This window comes from Triticum dicoccoides, chromosome 2B (assembly GCF_002162155.2).
Source record: "Triticum dicoccoides isolate Atlit2015 ecotype Zavitan chromosome 2B, WEW_v2.0, whole genome shotgun sequence".
Taxonomy (NCBI): Eukaryota; Viridiplantae; Streptophyta; class Magnoliopsida; order Poales; family Poaceae; genus Triticum; species Triticum dicoccoides.
The window spans coordinates 530626209-530634895 of record NC_041383.1 but is presented as its reverse complement, the minus strand read 5'-3'; positions in this window follow the sequence as shown (position 1 = coordinate 530634895).

Here is an 8687-nt window from a genome sequence, read left to right as displayed (position 1 = left end):
GACGTTGATTCTTTCACCAATATTTTTTATTAATTCCAAAACGTGTCTCCGGGGATTTTCAGGTCATTCCAAGAACTTTTATTTCTGCACAAAAATAACACCATGGCAATTCTGCTAAAAAAACGCCAGTCCGGGTTAGTTCCATTCAAATCATGCAAGTTAGAGTCCAAAACAAGGGCAAAAGTGTTTGGAAAAGTAGATACGTTGGAGACGTGTCAATGTTCGACGAGGTTTCTAGAGAGGAAGGTGCAGGAAGGATTTTTGGTGGGCCCATGTAGTTGAACACAAACGTGGCACGAGTCGGGACACCTGCAAACCTCCCTGGTTTTGGTATCGGTTTGTGGGATCTCAGACGTTCGGATGCATCCGTGGACATTTGATTGACGATGTTGAATGGCAAAAAAATGTCCAGACATGCCGCTACAGACGTTTATGGGAGGTTTGATGATCCGTGTTCGAGTTAACTGTCGGGGTTATGATCCTGACAATGAGTACTAGGGGTACGAATGATGGGGTGTTCAAGAACTGCTCATTCCTAGGGCGGAGCTCCTCGCGTTGCTCCCGAGTCAGAGCTTGCGGGACATATCACTAATAGGGAAAAGCCTAGCAGTAGCACGTGTATTAGGTGTATCAGTAGCGCGGGGCCCTGCGCTACTGATACGATGCTACAACTAACATGTATCAGTAGTGCGTGTCTACCCACACTACTGCTATACATGGCTAGTAGCAGCGAGCATCAGCGCAACGCGCTACTGCTAATATCTGCAGCGCTTTTTATTTAGGGCGCGCTACTGATAAGTGCGCGTTGCTGCTAACTCTTCTCCCCTCGCTACTGTTAGTTTTATTAGTTTTTGTGTTTTTCTGCATATTTGTTTTGTATTTGAAGAGGCTTTATACAATAATCTTTAAGCATATCATACACATACAAATGTAATCATAGCATCAAATCATGTCGTTGTCATAATCATCATCCAACACAAAGTGGTCTCTCATCATCATCTCGAAAATAGCGATAGAAGTCTTGATTACTTGCAACTACATTGTCATCCATCTAAACAATGATATACGCGAGAAGAGCTATCACTATGAGTGAGAGCGGAACTATGCAGCACATGAGTTTGTATCCCTCTCTCGCACTAGGGTGAACCTAAACTAACTACTGGTTGTCGCTTGGAAACTAGAAACCTGTATTCCTGGGCCTGACACTTCGGCCACTCGTCGTATACTCCTAGCATAGCACTTCTTTTCCATCCATGATCTATGCACCTACATCGTCACATGAGGCAATGATATGCAACATATATAGTTGAGCAACACAAAGAGACAGACTTGACAAAAATAGAAGCAACATATCATAAGCATAAATAACAAAGTTCATCGTACCCAAAATGCCCTAACTAGAGTGATCTTTGCTAGTCGAGGTGGACCGTTTAATTACATCACAAATAAAGTTTCATCGTGCATAACTCAAAGTTTCGTCATACAGAAAGTATGGACTAAACGAACACATTGTCATATATCGACAATCACTCAAACATGTCATGTCATCCATCCAAGTCAGGGATATAGTCCCCGAGCTTAGTGAAAGGCTTCAGGTCGAGACGCTAAGCACCTACGCGTGTTCAGACGTCTTCCCGCGACATTTTCCCTTCCTCGTAGAACATCCCTGTTTTTTCGAGGACCTCCTTCATGATGATTTGGGCAAGTTCATGTTGGATGTGATAGAACTCAGCTCGAAGCCGATAATCTTTGATATCTCCTACATTCTCTGCCCATTTCATAATATGGGCATCCCCGGATGTAGGTGACATGCTAAGGTTCTGTTGATCCCGTCCGTACTCCAACATGTGGTGTAGGACATAGAATCCATCACTAAGAGTATCACTCGGTTGCTGGATGCAGCAGAAGTCGGTCTTATGGCTGAAGGCAGGCCTGCCGTTCCTCTTCTTCTTGGTCTTGATCTCTCCACCCCATATGCCGTAGAAAAAGATAGCACTACCGAGAACAGACTTGATGTGGGTGTAATCCTTTTTGTTCATGTTCTTAGACGAGTCCAAGTAAAGAGCATGGGAGTATTGGGGGTAAAGAATGATGAGGACAATGCGCCCGTGGCTGCACAAAATAAGTACACCTCAAATTAATTAGCCTCCACCGTGCAAATGAATGATTGAAATCGAAGGAAGGGTATCTGCGCGGATGACTTACAAGGGATGATAAGGCACGAGAATCGTCTCCTTGTCCTTATTGGCGACCATGAAATCGACGATGTAGTCCCTCGCGTATTCACGGTGCTTTGAGCAGACTGCCAAGAAGCCCTCGTGCATGAAGTACAGGTCAGCGACACAGATATAAGGTATCCGCTCAATCCCGATGATGTAGTTCATGTACAAGTCATAAAGGTGGACAAACGTAAAATCCAGCTTCTTCAAGTAAAACATGTTGAGGATGTAATTGAATCGAAGGAAGAACTTCTCCGCGCGGAATGTGTCAACATACAACCTTTGCCGTGACACGTTAACCACGTAGAGTGGGTATCCTGGATTTTCCAAGGCGACTAGGCTTTTCTCTCTCTGCAGCACATCGTCATGAAGTCTCTTTAGATCGCCGTGTATGTCCTCTACCGATGCCTTAGGTATGATTGGTTCACCGGGGATATGGTGTTTCGCTGCACCGCAGACAGGTATACGGTCTTGAACCCGAGGCTGCGGAGGCGGCTATATCATAGTAGCAGCTTTATTGTTGCCTTTCCTCGCTCTCTTCTGATGCTTCTTTGGTGGAAGGTCTTCTATAATACGTTCAGGCTCCGGAGGCGGCAATTCAGGCACCAACTCATGATGCTCAAACCTTGAGTACTCATACTGCTGAGCCATCAATCCTCCATCATCAGTGACGCCAGTATTGAGATACTGTTGGGTGTCATCGTCATCCTCATCCTCATCTATGGCGATGTCATCAGTGACTAATGGAGCCTATTCCTCACCCCCACTATCACCCAGCACGACAGACGACACTAATTGGGTAGGTGGGATGCTGATCTTCATACCTTGTGGATGTTGCGTGGTCTTGGGTGTGCTCCAGGCCGCCTCTAGATGAAGCAGACTCTTTGCCCACAACAAGACCCATGTCTTGCAATTGCCAGGCCATCACGGGGTCTCGTCATCATCTCCTCCTAGTACCGGAGGAGCCAAATTCTAGCACGGAAACCTTGAATATGTGAGGGGGGATCGGCCGGCTATGGAACAATTGTTCCTTCGGCTTCATTATCGTCGCCTTCCCTACGTCCACCTTCTGGCCGTTGATGTCGTACAATATGGTGCACAGGGTGTCGGCCTGCAAAGACATGTCTGCGGCGTGAGACATCTAAAAGGCAACAAAAATGGGAGATTATACATTTATTGAAGAGGGCCGGTCTGACAGGTACTGTGAGGGTGTCGAGCTCAGCCAAAGATGAAGCACCTCCGAGCACGTCCGAGACGGAGGACGGGCTGCTATGAGAAGGTGCGGGAGCCGATGCAGGTGCAGGTGCGGGAGCCGGTGCAGGAGAAGGTGCTGGTGCAATGCTAGTCTAGCTGCTCCCGAAGAAGTTGCCAAGGAGAAATTCCGCTGCATATTTATTTGGATTTTGCCTGCTCCAACTAACAACAGCCGGAACCAAGGCAACTATTGCTTGTTTTGCGGTAGCTACCGCTGTTGCGACTGTCTCAGCTGATTTCTTCTCAACCGCAACCTCAACCTTCTTGTCGATGTTTTCTTCAGTTAACCTCCGTCTTTCCTTTCTCTCCTTCGTGGTCTCACCGTGGTACTTCTTCCATGTGGCACTGTCTCCGACACCGTGCACACGTCCATACGACGGCCGAGTGTCCACCGGGAGTCGTTTCAATACGTTCACGCCCAGTTGAATGGGGTGTCCCACTTGGGCCTCGCTAACGCCTCATACGGCGAGTCACTTTCGTCCGCAATCCTGTGCTGCTCTCTTTGCAAAAGGAATAAGGATAGTTTACAAATATAACTAAATGTGCAGTCGAATTGATCAGAAACTAAAATTACCAACAGTCTCATGAACTATGTCGTGATCGGGTCCGTTTCGAAAACCTTCTTGACTGGGTCCCAACGGTACCGTGCCCTGAGGACGTCATGCTCCTGCAAGACGGTGAACTCCGCCAAGGGGCCTGGGCTGCCCAGACTTTCGCGTTATGCATCCTCCTTGGCCCATATGGACCTCTTCCCCATGTAACCACGGCTTCCGAGGTGGTGGCACCCCATGTTCCTCTGTTGAAGCCCCTACTTCGACTTTTCTTTGGCATCTTCGGCATTGCAAGCCGCCTTGGATATTTGAAATTGTTCTTCCGTGATTGTCGGATTATCCTATACAATCTCGGAGTAGGGTTCCTTTTTGTTGATGATCCGATGTTTCACCCTTACTTTCCAGGCGGCCAACGCATCGCTAAACTTGGTCATGGCGCGTTTGTTTATCTTCTTTATTGTCGGGTCTTTCTCTGGCTCAGTATATTGGATTTCATCCTGGCCCTGGGACAAGAATATCTGGTGTAGCAGGGTTAGGAGGGAGTGCTTCATATTTGGTATCTTCTTTAGTGCCTCATCATTGATGGTGGCGCACGCCCGTACAATGCATCCTATTTGATCGCCGTAGCAGGAGCGTGCTTCCATAGGTAGTTTTGGCTCAAAATTGTCGTCGTCCACCTCCGTGACCACTAGTCTAGTAGTGAGGAGCTGGTTTGGGCGTCGACATCTCCTCTTCGGTTTCAGTTCTATGGCTTTGACAGTCTTGGTGCCGGTCTCGGTGCCGGTCTGTGTCTCAACGCTAGTCTCGGCGCCGGTCTCGATGTCAGTCTCGAATGTGATAGGTGGGCCCAGCAATAACAACCGTGGATCGTTGGCAAGGTTCAAAAATTCATCAGCCGCCAGGTAGACTCCATCGCAATCACCAGAACCCTATCCTTCATTGTTGCTAGCCATGTTTCCTATGATTAAATCTAGTCAATTAATTCTAGACCTAATAAAATGAATAATGACATAAAAAAGGCCTATGTTTTGCAGGAAAGTTGATGCCTTCCCGGTGCGGAAAATCCCGGGCACTCGATATGTCCTAGTTTGTAGCACAAGTCATCCTGAAATTCATGGAAAATTTTGGCATGACCTTTGCTAAAAAGTGGACAAATCGAGCACCTGAAATTTGCCGGAACGAAAATGAATCAACATTCCGGCAAAACATTGGCCACTCGGCTTCATTCCCTGGAAACAAAAAAGGTCACTTGGGCACAATCGAAGCACTTCAATGTTGCATATAACATGAGCAAACACTATTGAGGAATTTGCATATAACATGACCACTTCAATGAAAAGATATAATCAACAATAATGGAATATGCAAATGAACATCAATGACATATATCATATAACAGCAATCTAGTTTTTTGTTTACATAGCAACAATTACTTTAACCAAGTTTTTGAAAAGAAAAACAATTCTGTTTTTTGTTTATAGCTAAATGTCATAGCTACTATTTTTTATTTATAGCTAAATACTTTTGTTTTTTTCTAAAGCTAAAAGTCTAGGAACTCCATTTTCTCTAACCCTTCAGACCTCACCAAAATTTCCACAGCAAGACCTTAGTACCTACACCCAATTTGTTCAAAAATATTCAAGTCCATAGTCCAAATAATTCCAATTTCATTTGAATGAAATTTGGACCAGATTCAGGTCGATATTCCAAATATATTTTTATAGCTAACTGTTTTTTGTTTATAGCCTCTATTAATTTAAACCTAAATGCTACTATTATTTATATCCTCTATTAATTTAAAGCTAAATGGAATTACTGTTTAGGCATTTTCATAAAAAATTTCCCTAGCTAATTTCCTAAAGAAATTGCTAATCATTTTTCCTAAATGCTAAAAAAATGTCTACTGCCCTAAACAAATCTAGGGTTCATATGAACACCTAGGGTTTATATGAACGTCAACACAACAACAATATATAAATTGCCCTAGCAGAGAGAGAGGAGGGTAGGGGAGAGGAGAGGCAGAGCCTTACGGTCGGCGGCGAGGGCAGGCTCGGGCTCGGGCAGCGGAGGTCCTGGGTAGGCTCGGCGGCGGCGGTGAGGTCGAGGACAGCGGCGGTGAGCTCGAGGGAGGTGACGGTGAGGTCGACAGCGGCCTCGAGCGGCGGAGGTGAGGTCGAGGGCGGCCTCGGGCGGCGGCGGTGTGGTCGAAGGCGGCAGGGGGATCGATAGCGGCGATGGAGGAGTTGGGGGACAAGGGGAAAGGGGGGAAAGGACTTAGCGAAATTTTGAGCCTGCGCGGGGTTAAGTCAAAATAGCAGTACAACATTTTGGCAAAACGTGCTATAGCTAAGTTAGCTATAGCGCTTTCCATCAAAACGCGCTACCGCTATGCCTTTTTGTTTTATTTTTATTTTTCTTTTTTTCTTTACATTTTCATTTTTTTCATTTCTCCTTTTTCTATATCTTTCATTTTCATTTACTTTTCTACTTATTTTTCTATTTATTTTCTTTTTCTTAGCAGTAGCGCTCTACACCAGAAACGCGCTGCTACAAGGCATTTACCAGTAGCAAGCTTTCAGTAGAATCACTACTACTATTCCTAGCCTACCGAGAACAGTGTGGGAATTGTAGTAGTAGCGCTTTTTCCTGCAGGCGTGCTACTGTTATAACCATAACTGTAGCGTGCTTTTTTGACATATGCTATTGCTAAATATCAGTAGCACCCTTCTCTAACCAGCGCTACTACTATATCTCTATGTATAAGGTTTTCCCTAGTAGTGTATGGCTCATGAGCGGGGGAGTAGTTATCCTCGCCACCTCCGTTGGTGCTCCCGCGGGAAGTGCCCGCACGACCATCCCGAGGAATCGTGAACCCTGATACGTCTCCAACGTATCTATAATTTTTGATTGTTCCAAGCTATTATATTACCTGTTTTTGATGTTTAATGGGCTTTACTAAGCACTTTTACATTATTTTTGGGACTAACCTATTAACCGGAGGCCCGGTCCAAATTGCTGATTTTTGCCTATTTCAGTGTTTCGCAGAAAAGGAATATCAAACGGAGTCCAAACGGAATGAAACCTTCTGGAGAGTTATTTTTGGAACAAACGCAATCCAGGAGACTTGGAGTGGACGTCAAGAAGCAAACGAGGAAGCCACGAGGCAGGAGGGCGCGCCCCCACCCTCGTGGGCCCCTCGTGGCTCCCCTAACCGACTTCCTTTGCTTGTATATATATTCACATACCCTGAAAACATCCAGGAGCACCACGAAACCCTATTTCCACAGCCGCAACCTTCTGTACCCGTGAGATCCCATCTTGCTACCTTTTCCGGTGCTTCGCCCGAGGGGGAATCGATCACGGAGGGTTTCTAAGTCAACGCCATAGCCTCTCCGATGAAGTGTGAGTAGTTTACCATAGACCTTCGGGTCCATAGTTATTAGCTAGATGTCTTCTTCTCTCTCTTTGATTCTCAATACAAAGTTCTCCTCGATCTTCTTGGAGATCTATTCGATGTAATTCTTTTTGCGGTGTGTTTGTCGAGCTCCGATGAATTGTGGGTTTATGATCAAGAATATCTATGAACAATATTTGAATCTCCTCTGAATTCTTTTATGTATGATTGGTTATCTTTGCAAGTCTCTTTCAATTATCAGTTTGATTTGGTCTACTAGATTGATCTTTCTTGCAATGGGAGAAGTGCTTAGCTTTGGGTTCAATCTTGCGGTGTCCTTTCCCAGTGACAGTAGGGGCAGCAAGGTTGTTGCCATCAAGGATAAAAAGATGGGGTTTATATCATATTCCTTGAGTTTATCCCTCTACATCATGTCATCTTGCCTAATGCGTTACTCTGTTCTTATGAACTTAATACTCTAGATGCATGCTGGATAGCGGTCAATGTGTGGAGTAATAGTAGTAGATACAGAATTGTTTCGATCTACTTGTTGCGGATGTGATGCCTATATACATGATCATGCCTAGATATTCTCATAACTATGCACTTTTCTATCAATTGCTCGACAGTAATTTGTTCACCCACCGTAATACTTATGCTATCTTGAGAGAAGCCACTAGTGAAACCTATGGCTCCCGGGTCTATTTTCCATCATATAAGTTTCCGATCTACTTTATTTTGCAATCTTTACTTTCCAATCTATATCATAAAATTACCAAAAATATTTATTATCTCTATCAGATCTCACTTTTCCAAGTGGCCGTGAAGGGATTGACAACCCCTTTATCGCGTTGGTTGCAAGATTCTTATTTGTTTATGTAGGTACGAGGGACTTGCGTGTGGCCTCCTACTGGATTGATCACTTGGTTCTCAAAAACTGAGGGAAATACTTACGCTACTTTGTTGCATCACCCTTTCCTCTTCAAGGGAAAAACCAACGCATGCTCAAGAGGTAGCAAGAAGGATTTCTGGCGCCGTTGTCGGGAGTCTACGCTCAAGTAAAGACATGCCAAGTACCCATCACAAACCCTTATCCCTCGCATTACATTATTTTCCATTTGCCTCTCGTTTTCCTCTTCCCCACTTCACCCTTGTCGTTTTATTTGCCCTCTCTTTCCCGTTCGCCTCCTTTTCGCTTGCTTCTTGTGTTGTCGTTTGTCGTCATGGCTAGCTCTTTCCTCCTTCCTTCGTCTCCCGATTTTGAAGTCC